General features: G+C 39.6%; 1 protein-coding gene across 11 annotated transcripts in view; it reads right to left on the bottom strand.

Moving 5' to 3' along the window:
• The window catches only part of RIC8B (RIC8 guanine nucleotide exchange factor B), a 115,419-nt gene that overhangs the window by 91,898 nt on the left and 9,727 nt on the right, over positions 1-13,794 (bottom strand). The gene's annotated exons all lie outside the window — the stretch shown is intronic.

Below are 13,794 nucleotides of genomic sequence, written 5' to 3'. Positions count from 1 at the left end.
TGGGTCTTTGGTTCATTTGGAGTTAATTTTTATATTTATTTATTTTAATTTTTTCTAGCCTGCTGGGCTACATGGAGTTAATTTTTATATACAGCATGAGGTAAGAATCCAGCTGTATTCTTTTACATGTGGCTATTTAAGTGTCACAGCACCAACTGTTAACATCTACATTTATCCTCATGCTAACACTAGCTACCTTATTACTGCTTTGTAGTAATTTTTGTTTGTTTTAGAGATGTGGAGGGGTGCATCTCACTATTTTGCCCAGGCTGGTCTCGAAATCCTGAGCTCAAGAGATCGTCCCACCTTGGCCTCCCAAAATGCTTGAATTATGGGCATGAGCCACTGCTCCTGGCCCTGTAGTAAACTTTAAAATCAGGAATTCTGAATCTTCTGAGCTGCTTCTTCCTTTCAAGGTTGTTTTGACTACTCTGTGTCTGTTGTAATTTCACATGAATCGTAGAACTAGCTTGTCAATTTCTACAAAGAAGCCACCTGGGCTTCTAAAAGGAATTGCATTGAATCTGTAGATGAATGTGAGGAGTACTGACATTTTAGCAATAGTAAGTCTTCTAATCCATGACCATGGGATGTTTTTTCTTTTCTTAAAAGCGCCCTTAATTTCTTTTAACAATGTTTTACAATTTTCAGAGTCTAGGTATGAGTTATGTCCTTAGTCATTGTTCTAGGGCTCAGCATATATACCTTATTAGAATCAGCTACAGATTTATACTAATTTAGTTCTAGTGAGATATAGAAACATTCCTGTATAGCACTACTGATACAGGAATTAAGAAGAAATTACTTAGGCAGATAGTGAGGGTACAGAAGTCCTCAGTAAGGTTTTTCTTTTAATGAAAAGCAGCCCCAAATTATTTTCCTTTCTAACAAACAGCAGCCTGTAAAATCGAGCTGCAGACACAAATGCTGGCAGTTGTGCCAATCATATTCAAGATGGCAGCTCCATCTTCCCTGCTCCATCTTCCCTTCTCTTTGTCAACCACATGTACATTAAGGAGCAGACAAGACAGTGCCAGTCAACGGGAAAGTTCATTTGCATAACAACATTAGGGTGGGGTGGCCAGCCTTCTCCACGTTATGTAAACATCATACCTGATCGAACCAATCTGTGAGTTTTATGTAAATGAGACATCACCTCCTCAAATCTGACTATAAAATCTGGCACATCGGCCACTGGTTCCTTTTTCCTCTCAGTAGTCCCCTCTCTCTCACTAGAGAGAAAGCTATTTTCCTTTCTCTTTCTTTTGCCTATTAAACATCTGCTCCCAAACTCCGGTGTGTGTCCATGTCCTAAATTTTCTTGGTGTGAGATGACAATCCCCATGTATTTAACCCAGACAATGTAGCCACTTCACTACTCCCTTTCCCCTCTTTCTACAGTATTATTGCTATATATATATATACACCTATAAACATTATAAATCCAATAATACACTATTACAATTATTACTTTATAATTTTGTCTTTTAAAGAAGCTGGGAAAAGAAAGGAGAACAAGTATACATTTATAGCTTTTGTTATATCAGCCTTCTTATTTATCATTTCTGGTTTTCTTGATTTGCTCTTGTGGATCCTAGTTACCATCTGGATTTGCTTCCTTAGTTCAATATAGCTTTGCTCCCATTCACCATTGTGCTGTTTTTGGCAAGTGTATTACATTTCTCTATATTATTGACTGAATAATATATTATATACATATTGTTTTATACAAATGCTTTTAAAATCAACTAAGAGAAATGGGAGAATTATGTATTTATACTGACTTTTACAATTACATAATCGGCTTTACTGGTACTCTTTATTTCTTCACGTGGATTCAAAGTACTGTTTAGGGTTACTTGCTTTCAATGTGAAGAACTTGTTTTAGTAAGTCTTGTAAGGTGAGTCAGCTAGCAACAAATTCTTTCAGTTTTTTATCTGAAAATGTCTTTCTCTCCCCTGCACTGTTAAAAGATAGCTTTCTAGATATAGGATTCTTAGTTGAGGTTTCTTCTTTAAGCACTTTAAATGTTATCCCACTGACTTACATTTCTGATGGCAAGTCAGCTGTGAATCTTATTGACCTTCCTGTGTAGTGATGAGTCATGTTTCTCTTGCTGCTTTCAAGATTTTCTTCTTGTCTTTGGCTTTTAGCATTTTTACTATGATGTATTTACGCACCTCTTTGGGTTCAATGAACTACCAATGTGCAGGTTTCCAATAAATTTGGAAAGTTTTAAGCCATTATTTCTTCAAATATATTTTTGTTCTACTCTCCCTTTCCTTTCCTTCTGGTATTCCCATTATGTGTAGGTTGGTGTGTAAATGTTGTTCCACAACTCTCTAAGGCTCTGTTCGTTTTTCTTTATTCGTTTTTCTTTATTCTTTATGAACAGAAAAAATATTCATTGCCTTGAATATTCTCTATTGCTATATCTTCAAGTTTGCTTATTCCTGCTTCTACCAGTTCAAATCTACTGTTAAGCCCCTTCAGTGAATTTTTTTTTCAGCTATTGTATTTTATTCAACTCCAGAATCTTTATTTGGCTCTTTTTAAAAATAATTTCTATCTCTGTATTGATTTCTCCATTTGATGTGACTTCATCACATCTGTGACTTCTTTAATCATGGTTTCCTTCAGTTCTCTGAATATATTTATAATGGCTACTTGAAGTCTTCGTTAAATCCAACATCTGTCCACTCATACAGGCAGTTTTTGGTGACTGCTTTTATTTCCCCATGTGTGGATCATTCTTTCCTATTTATTTGAATGTCTAATAATATTTTTTGGAAACTAGACATCTTCTAACAACTCTAGGATTTGCACTACCACTACTCCAAGACTTGCTATTGTATTTGTTTATTTGTTTAGTGACTGGCTGAATTATCTTAGTAGTCTATTCTCCCTCTCCCTCCTCAAAGTGTGAAGCCCTAATGTTGCACCTTATGGGGCACACCACTGAGTATGCCCACAGTTGCCCTGGGAGACAGTGGCTTTGGCAGGCCCTCTGACTTTCTCCCTTCCTGACCACACACACAGCTGTTATGTGTCACTAGTTGATGACTGACTGATCTACTGCCTTCAAAAAGGTCCTGGGGCAAAAATTGCTCCACAAACAGATCCAATCTATTAATGCTCTTTTGAGGGGATAGTTCCTCCAACTACCACTATTCACCTTTCTCTCTAGCAGTTTAGTCCAGTTATCCCTTTCCTCCTAGCAAAGTAGCTGGTCTTTGGGTTAATCTATATCTCCAATGACTGTGTCAATCTGCCCCTAAGTGCCTTTCACTACAACCTACACCCTTAGGCATGAACTTCTCCATATTCTGCTGCAAATGAAGCCAGTTCCTTTGAGGACACATTCAGAGCTCTCTTTTATAATGCCTGCTTCTTCCCCTGGACAAAATTTCTGAGCCCTGGTGCTGATGCTGTGGGCAGAGACAATGGCATGCTTCCTTCTGTGTGATACCCCCACTTTAGGGCTGACAGCTCAACTGAAGTAGAGGTACAGCAACCCTAGATCTCCTTGGTTTGCTTTTCCTGGGGTGGAACCATGTTCTACTACCAGGATGACTGTGGCCCCAGTATTCTCAGCAGTGTCACAGCCAAGGTATAGCTGCCATCCCATAAGGAAGGGCAGGATGGAAGGAGGAAGGACCCACCGCTCATCTATACTTACCCAGAATTTAGTTTCTGCAACAGGTAGCTGGGAGTAGGATAAGAAATACTGACATTCTGTCATTCCTGTGAAGACAGCACTCCAACTGGGAGCTAGAGGGAAAAGGAACCCTATATTCTTCCCTGCACCAGTTTGGAGAAGAGTTTCTATCTCACTTAGCCAAAAGAGAGGGACGGAACAGGTCTTGGTTCAAATAACACAGACTTTCACTTTCCTTGCTTTTTTTCCTTAGAGATAGGGTCTCGCTCTGTCACCCATGTTGGAGTGCAGTTATGTGATCACAGCCCACCATAGCATCAAATTCCTAGACTCAAGCAATCCTCTCACCTCAAGCCACCTGAGTAGCTGGGATTACAAGCGTGAGACACAGCACCTGGTCCACTTTTCCTACTGAGTTTTAGATTTTCTTAAATAGGTGTTTCTTCATTGACTGTATGCCTTTGGGACTATTTCCAGACTTTAAATGGTTGTTCTTAAAAATAATTTTTAGCAGTTCCATTAGGGAACAGATCCATAGAGGTCCTCACACTGTCATGGCTGGAAGTGGAATTTCTTGATGAAATCTCTATTAGGAGAAAATGCACCTGAAACTCTAAAGTACATACCAGAGATAGTATTCTTATTATCCCAGAGAGAAATCTTGAAAAGTGATCCAAACATCATGTACAGATTGCCATACCTATGGCTTACTAAGTTAGGGCTGTCCTGTCTTTGCTTTCTAGATTTACTCCTCTAATGCCATGGCAAAACATCTAAAACTAAAAGTGAAATTTGGAATGAAGTTTAAATTGGTTTTCTTGACCTACCGTGAGGCATTCATCCTGCCTTATAACACAACTCAGACCTTCTAAGTCAAGTCTCGTGCCAGATTCTAGCTGGACAAGAACTTTAAAAAGTAAAAGGTTTAATGGAACAGAACAGAGGCCTCAGAAATAACAACACACATCTACAACCATCTGATCTTTGACAAACCTCACAAAAACAAGCAATGAGGAAAGGATTCCCTATTTAATAAATGGTGTTGGGAAAACTGGCTAGCCATGTGCAGAAAGCTGAAACTGGATCCCCTCCTTACACCTTATACAAAAATTAACTCCAGATAGATTAAAGATTTAAACATAAGACCTATCAACATAAAAACCCTAGAAGAAAACTTAGGCAATACCATTCAGGACATAGGCATGGGAAAGGACTTCATGACTAAAACACCAAAAGCTATGACAACAAAAGCCAAAATAGACAAATGGAATCTAACTAAAGAGCCTCTGTATAGCAAAAGAAAATATCATTAGAGTGAACCAGCAACCAACAGAATGACAAAAAATTTTTGCGATCTACCCATCTGACAAAAGGCTAATATCCAGAATCTACAAAGAACTTAAACAAATTTACAGGAGAAAAACAAACAACCCCATCAAAAAGTGGGCAAAGGATAGGAACAGACATTTCTCAAAGGAAGACATTTACGCAGCCAACAAACATATGAAAAAAGCTCATCATCACTGGTCATTAGAGAAATGCAAATCAAAACCATATTGAGATACCATCTCATGCCAGTTAGAATAACAATCATTAAAAAATCAGGAGCCAACAGATGCTGGAGAGGATGTGGAGAAATAGGAATGCTTTTACACTGCTGGTGGGAGTATAAATTAGTTCAACCACTGTGGAAGAAAGTGTGATGATGCCTCAAGGATTTAGAAACAGAAATACCATTTGACCCAGCAATCCCATTTCTGGGCATATACCCAAAGAATTATAAATCATTCTATTATAAAGTCACATGTACACGTATGTGTATTGTGGCACTGTTCACAATAGCAAAGACTTGGAACCAACCCAAATGCCTATCAATGATAGACTGGATAAAGAAAATGTGGCACATATACACCATGGAATACTATACAACCATAAAAAGCATGAGTTCGTGTCCTTTGCAGGGCCATGGATAAAGCTGGAAACTATCATTCTCAGCAAACTGACGCAAGAACAGAAAACCAAACACTGCACGTTCTCACTCATAAGTGGCTGTTGAACAATGAGAACACAAGGACACGGGGAAGGGGATATCACACACCAGGGCCTGTCAGGGGATGGGGGGGTTGGGGAGGGATAGCAGGAGGTGGGGGGGATAGGGGAAGGATAGCATTAGGAGAAATACCTAAGCAAACCACCATAGCACGTGTATACCTATGTAACGAACTTGCATGTTCTACACATGGACCCCAGAACTTAAAGTATAATAAAAAAATAAATAAATAATAAAAGGTTTAGATATACTTTAGGTATTATGTGCAATTATTTTAAAGAGACCAAGATGCTGAAAATTATTGGTTTCTAAGTGAGAACTGTACTTGCACTATGTATCAAAATATTACCTCAAGCAAAGACATAAAATAAATATTGAGTCAAATTTGCAAAGCATACAAAGCTTATTTTATTTTAGTAAAAACTGGAGTATGACAATTTCAAATGACCAAAATAAGGACAAAGGGCTTTTAGAACAAGTATCTATTCCTCAAGCTATTCCCAAGCATGGAGTCACAGTCTAGGATTGATGATTCTATTTTGGCACATATTCCTTGGGGGAGATCTAATATAGAAATTTACCCATTGATTTTCTATAGTTTATGATGGCCAGCTTCAGCATACATCTGTAATTGAGAAAGTGCCAAACCAAACACCATGGATAAAAAGCCAACTTAGGAACCAAGGCCTAACACAAGGCCAGGAATATAGGATTTACGAAAAAATATTTCTGAATTACAGAGATCTCTAATATGCTAAATACATTCATATCTGGGGGAAAAAAAGAAAAAAGTATGTGAAATGGCAGAATGGAGTGTCAGGATGGCTGAGTGGTCTCAGGCACCAGATTCAAGGTGAGAAATGGCAGAATGAACTTTTGGTTTATATAGATTTATTTCACTCCATACACTGGCTCTGCAGATAATACTACTGTACACTCAGTAACAGTTTTTTATGCTCCCCTAAAAGGAATATGTAAGGTAATCAAGAAAGCCAATTTTAGAGAAAATACATGAGTTGAAAAAAGAAGTATTAGTCCTTTGCTCATGTCTCCAATCATACTATTATAAAAGAATATATTGTTAACATGTTATCATTATATAATGAACCAGTTCTTATTACTATCTATTATAATATAAAAGTTTAAAAAACAGAAAAGAAAAAGAAAAATATCCACAGCTATTCAAGTAGCTGCCATTTGGTAAATCTCCTTGTCATCATTTTTTCTTTGTGTAGTTTTTAACAGTTTTAAGTGGCTGTGATCATACTGTATGCATACTTTGTAAAGAGCTTTTTGGGTGAACAATGTGAGACGTGCGTGGGATTCTGCTTTATAGCAAAATAATATACAACACAAAACCAAACAATATGTACAAGTCACAGGAATTCTGGCCTCCAACTCTCTCTCCAAGTTCTCTTCATTCATTAACGAGCCTTTATCACAGGTGCCTATTTTGCTGATAATATGAAGTAAGCCAGAGTTCTTGTCCTCAAAGAGCTTGTAATTTCAATTTGGCAATTACCCTACGGCTTCACAGAAATATGAGCTTACTGTGTGAGTTTGAAGACAGTGAAATATGCTTGATATTTGGCTACTTTTAACTTCACTCTTTTGAGGAAAATTATTTACACAAAGATTTATCTCAGACAACTGAAATTTTCCACATTTGATAAGGTTGCATTCTTATATGTGAAAGAGCTGGAAATCTTTTAATCATTTCATAATATGTCTCTTTCAAAACTTATTGCTATTAGTACTCTTTATTGATTTTGAGGTCAGTTTTGTTTCAAAGCTTTTTGTTTAAGAGCTTTCATTTCCTCAACACGTAAATTTTCAGATTATTCATCATATCCTCCCCCCAGTCCTACATATTTGCATGGCATAACATATTTGTTTACGTGCTGGTAGATAATCATAACCTACCAATTAAGGTAGAGAATATAAAGCAAATGCTTCAATAAGCACAGGTGCTTATACAATGATCCACATGCACCTGGAACTATTTGCATCATACCCACAAACATTAGCCCTTGTATCTGACTTTGCTTCTCTAGAAAAATTTAAGCACTCCTAGTTGGTAATTTCCTTTACTATCTTCCAACTTAAGTCTAGTTACCTAAATATTTTCTCAAAGTATGAAATGAAAGAAAACAAGGTACTGGATCATAAATTCAAGCCTTCTGAAATATACCTCAAATGGTAATAAGAGGGAGCCACGGAGCAGTGAGCAGTGAAGGAGGTGCACATAATAGACAACCTGCTCTCTGAGGCTCAACGACTAACTAGTGGTGTGTTAGCAAGCTGTCATTCACATGAGCCTGTTTCCTTATCCATAAAATAGGAATTGTGATATTCTTACCATTTTTACAGCACTACCAGTAAGAAGCAAGTCTTTGTAAAACTACCAAACACTACACAAGTCTCAGAATCATGAATGTATGATTATCTCCTAAAAAGCACAGTATAATCAAGCTTTCTTTTTGAAGGGCACTGCTCCCTTACACTTATCTAAGGTGTCACAAGGTTTTTCATATAGGAGGAGTGTAGTGTTTTTCAAAGAAATAGCAATGTAGTTTACCAAAAAATGTCCTGCTGTTACTAAGCAGTTGCTGGCAGAAAGCTACAAAAACACATTTAGGAAAGAGAACTAGGGGAGTGATATGGTTTGGTTCTGTGTCCCCACCCAAATCTCATCTTGAATTGTACTCCCATAATTCCCACGATGTGGGCAGCACCTGGTGGGAGATAATTTGAATCATGGGGGACGTTTCCCCCATACTGTTCTCGTGGTAATGAGTAAGTCTCATTAGAGCTGATGAGTTTATCACATTCTCTCTGGCTGCCACCATGTAAGTTTCACCTCCCACCATAATTTTGAGGCCTCCATAGCCAGGTGGAATTTTAAGTCCAATTAAACTGCTTTTTCTTCCCAGTCTCAGGTATATCTTTAACAGCAGTATGAAAGCTGTTTAATACGGTAAGTTGGTACCAGTACAGTGGGGTGTTGCTGAAAAGATACCCGAAAATGTGGAAGCAACTTTGGTATCAGGCAGAGGTTGCAACAGTTTGGAGGGCTCAGAAGAAGACAGGAAATGTGGGAAAGTCTGGAACCTCCTAGAGACTTGTTGAATGGGTTTGACAAAACGGCTGATAGTGACATGAACAATAAGGTCCAGGCTGAGGTGCTCTCAGATGGAGATGAGAAACTTGTTGGGAACTGGAGCAAAGGTGACTCTTGTTATGTTTTAGCAAAGAGACTGGTGGCATTTTGCCCCTGTCCTAGAGATCTGTGGAACTTTGAACTTTAGAGAGATGACTTAGGGTATCTGGCAGAAGAAATTTCTAAGCAGCAAAGCATTCAAGAGGTGACTTGGCTGCTGTTAAAAGCATTCCATTTTAAAAGGGAAACAGAGCACAAAAGTTCAGAAAATTTGCAGCCTGATGATGCAGTAGAAAAGAAAAACTCATTTTCTGAGGAGAAATTCAAGCTGGCTGCAGAAGTAATGAGGAACCAAATGTGAAACCCCAAGACAACAGGGGAAAACGTCTCCAGGGCATGTCGTAGTTCTTCATGTAGCCCATCCCATCACAGACCCCTTAACCTAGGAGGAAAATATGGTTTCATGGGCTGGGCCCAGGGTCCCAAAGCTGTGTGCAGCCTAGGGACTTGGTGCCCTGAGTCCCAGATGCTCCAGCCATTGCTAAAAGGGGCCATGGTACAGCTTAGCCCATAATTTCAGAGGGTGCAAGGCCCAAACCGTGGCAGCTTCCACATGGTATTGAGCCTGTGGTGCACAGAAGTAAAGAATTGAGGTTTAGGAACCTCCACCTAGATTTCAGAAGATGTACGGAAACGCCTGGATGCCGAGGCAAAAGTATGCTGCCAGGGCAGAGCCCTCATGGAGAACCTCTGCTAGGGCAGTGTGGAAGGGAAATGTGGGTTCAGATCCCCTACACAGAGTCCCTACTGGGGCACCACCTAGTGGAGTTGTGTGAAGACGGCCACCATCCTCCAGACTCCAAAATGTTAGATCCACTGACGGCTTGCACGGTGCACCTGGAAGAGCCACAGACACTGAACATTAGCCTGTGAAAGCAGCCAGGAAGGAAGCTATACCCTGCAAACCACAGGTGTGGAGCTGCCCAAGACTATGAGAACCTACCTCTTGCATCAGCATGACCTGGATGTGAGACATGGAGTCAAAGGAGATCATTTTGGAGCTTTAGAATTTTACTGCCCTGATGGATTTCAGACTCACATGGGCCCTAGAACCCCTCTATTTTGGCCAACTTCTCCCATATCTAGGAAGTTTGCTTTTGATTTTACAGGTTCATAGGTGGAAGGAACTTGCCACTAGGTGGTGCCCCAGTAGGGACTCTGTGTTGGGAATCTGAACCCACATTTCCCTTCCACACTGCCCTAGCAGAGGTTCTCCATGAGGGCCCTGCCCCGGCAGCATACTTTTGCCTGGGCATCCAGGCATTTCTGTACATCTTCTGAAATCTAGATGAGATTTTGGACTGGAGACTTTTGGGTTAACGCTGAAATGAGTTAGGACTTTGGGGGACTGTTTGGAGGGCATAATTGGTTTTGAAATATGAGAACATGAGATTTGGAGAAGCCAGAGGTGGAACGATATGGTTTGGCTCTGTGTCCCCACCCAAATCTCATCATGAACTGTACTCCCATAATTCTCATGTGTTGTGGGAGGGGCATGGTGGGAGATAATTTGAATCATGGGGCAGTTTCCCCCATACTTTTCTCATGGTAGTGAATAAGTCTCACAAGATTTGATGGGTTTATCAGGGGTTTCTGCTTTTACATCTTCCTCATTTTTCCTCTTGCCACCGCCATGTAAGTAGTGCCTTTCACTTCCCACCATGATTCTGAGGCGTCCCCAGCCATATGCAATTCTAAGTCCAACCAAATCTCTTTTTCTTCCCAGTCTCAGGTATGTCTTTATCAGCAGTGTGAAAACAAACTAATACAGGGGCATAACAAATTGGGCAGTAATGCAAGTTCTTTTTATTTTCTGAGTAGGCTTAATGTACAGAAACGCCTATATTCTATGTGTCTCTCCATCAAGAACTTGAAAAGCTTATTAGGGTATAGATCCTTCTGAGCTGTCCAACAGTTCTGATGTTGAAGTCTAAAAAGAGCCTTATGTATGAAAGAGTCATAAATGGTTTTAACCCCTGGAGACTTAACAGAAATGGATTTGTTTGCCAATGCTTTCCCACTAATGAAGAAAACCTAGCTAGGTCCCTAATGACATTTGTTTATAACAGACCTCCCAGGAAGCAGAAACCTACACACTATAACTGATAATAAGCACTATACAGTAGGTACTCCCTCCAGAAATCTAAAACTCAGAAAAAGACAGTACTTTGAAAATGCTAGTTTTTTTCTACTACACTACTAGAAATATATTTTATTAATAACTATATAAGAAATTTCTGCCTTTCACCTGAAATTTATATAGCATAAGAGATTCTGTCTTAATATACTTCTTTTTGCCAGTAAAAGCACTACCAAAGACTCTAATGTCAGATTTCTAAGGCACCATGAATCTATAGATAAAGAATGGATTCTCCCAATTAAATTAAATAAATAGCAGCTGGCTTCCTAGCCTGAATATTTATCATGAGTTTTTCAAACATGTTCTTTTTAACACCTTGCTTTTTTTTCTCAATCTCTCATTGGCACATGAGAATCTCTCTCTCTTTTTACTACATCATAATGTTCCATAATGTAAATGTGTCAGTTTCTTCAAACACTCCTTAAATGCTGGACACTGGCTGTTTCCAATCTTTTGCTATTGCGTGCAATGTTTCAATTAATAACTCTGCTTACTTGGAGTTCAATCTATCTGCAGAATAGATTTCTAAAAGAGACACTACTTGGTGAAAAAGTAAAATGCAACTGTAATTTTGGTAGACACTGCCAGTTTCTTCTCCATAGGGATTGTGCTGTTTAGCACTCCCATCACATATATGAGTATTTATTTCTTGAAGACCATCTATAAAAATATATATTGGGCTAAACATAGTGGCTAACACCTGTGATCCTAGGCCTGTGGGAGGTCAAGGTGGGAGGATCTCAGGAGGCCAGCCTAGGCAATAGAGAGCCTATAAAAAATTTAAAAATTTAGGCTAGGCATGGTACATACCTGTATTCCTAGCTACTCAGGAGGCTGAGGTGGGAGGATCACTTAAGCCCAGGAGTGTTACAGTGGACTATGATCATGCCACTGCACTCCAGCCTGGGCAATGGAGCAAGGTCCTGTCTCTAATTAATTTATACACTTCACACACTCACACACACACACACACACACACACGCAGAGAGATATAGAATACACATGCCTAGAGCTCACCTCCCAAAGTCTCACTCAGTAGATAAGAGGTTGGGCCTGAGCAGGCCCATTTTGAAAACGCTCTCTAAAGCGCATATCCCTGGTTGAGAATCCCTGTTTTAAAAGGTATTCTAGTCTTGGTTACATTGTTCAAATCCAAAAAAAAGTCAAGTTAAACCTCTAATCTACAAAATTTATACTTCATGGTCACTCATCCAATATTTTTTGAGTGCCTATTATGTGCTGGGCACTCCAAATGTCAAGTATATAAAGATACCAGTGTCTAACATCAACAGATAAACAATTAAGAAACAAGGCATAAATATTAATGTTAGAGATTTACAAAGAGTATTATGAGAATACTGAAGAGGTACTTCACCTTAACTGGAATGTCAGAGGAGGGCTTGTTGAAGGCGGGTGCCCTTGAGGTGAGTAGGGATTCACCAGGTAAGAAAGAGAAGAGGTGTACAAGAGGGAGCGGGCATTCCAGGTAGAAAACAATATATTGCAAAGGTAGTAAGCAAGAAACAGAAGGGATGTGGATGTGTGCATAACTGGAAACATTTCCTATTCCTAAAACACAAAATACAAGGGAGAGAAAAGAAATAGGCTGCAAAAGAAGGCACGGATCAGATCACTGAGCACCTAGCATGTCCTGTTAAGAAGCTTAAGCTTTATTCCATAGGCAAAGAAAGTCACTGGAGGGATAGATGAAGGGTTTTAAGGCTAAGGATGACATGGTCAGATTGCTATTTAAGATTTATGAATGCCAATCTACTAGAAAAGCATGTAACTGGAAAATGAAAGGTCAGGAAACTGATGCAGTAATCAGATGTAGGCCTGAATTAGGGCACAGGTTAAGGAGAAAATGAATGGAAGAAATTTGAAAAGGTAAAATGAGCAGGACATAGATATTAGATATGGGGACAGAGGTGAATGGAGGAATGATTTCGAGGCGCTGTCAAACCACTACTAGCAAAATACTGGATTTAAGCTATTTTTCTAGCAGCAGTGATAGGTTTACACTGATTCAGTCATACTATCTTATCTGGTTTTGGCATTTCCATGGCCAGGGATAGATGTACAGAGCGTAGCAAGACACAAAGGCAGGGCCAGGCATGGTAGCTCACACCTGTAATCCCAGGGTTTTTGGAGGGTAAGGCAGGAGGATCACGTAAGGCCAGAAGTTCAACAGACCAGCATGGACTATATGGTGAGACCTCTGTCTCTACAAAAATATTTAAAAATGGACATGGTGGTGTGTACCTGTAGCTCTAACTACTCAGGAGGCTGAGGCAGGAGGATTTCTTGAGCCCAGGAGTCTGCGGTTACAGTGAGCCACTGCACTCCAGCCCAGGTGATAGAGTAAGACCCTGTCTCAAGCTAAGCTTTATAATACTAGCAATGCATTTTGGGCAACCTTAAGTCTTACCACCAAATAGTCAGTCTTTGGGAATGAGTAGGTCTGGGGAGAGTCTCCTCTGAATCCCTCCCACTCTCCTGATTCATACAAGTGTAATGGTCCTGCGAGGACAGAGGAAAGAGTTGCGTGTAGCCCAGGCTAAACCTAACCTAACCTTTCCTCTCTGGATTCCTAAAAAACAAAATGAAGGGAAACAAGAAACCAATCAATAACCATCACATGAAAACACGACCACTGCTTAGAAAGTCCATGAATGAAATACACACACACACACACACACACACACACACACACACACACACACAC

This window comes from Sapajus apella, unplaced genomic scaffold (assembly GCF_009761245.1).
Source record: "Sapajus apella isolate SASKATOON/1434 unplaced genomic scaffold, GSC_monkey_1.0 scaffold2, whole genome shotgun sequence".
NCBI classification, from domain to species: domain Eukaryota; kingdom Metazoa; phylum Chordata; class Mammalia; order Primates; family Cebidae; genus Sapajus; species Sapajus apella.
This window is presented reverse-complemented; position numbering and strand designations above follow the sequence as displayed.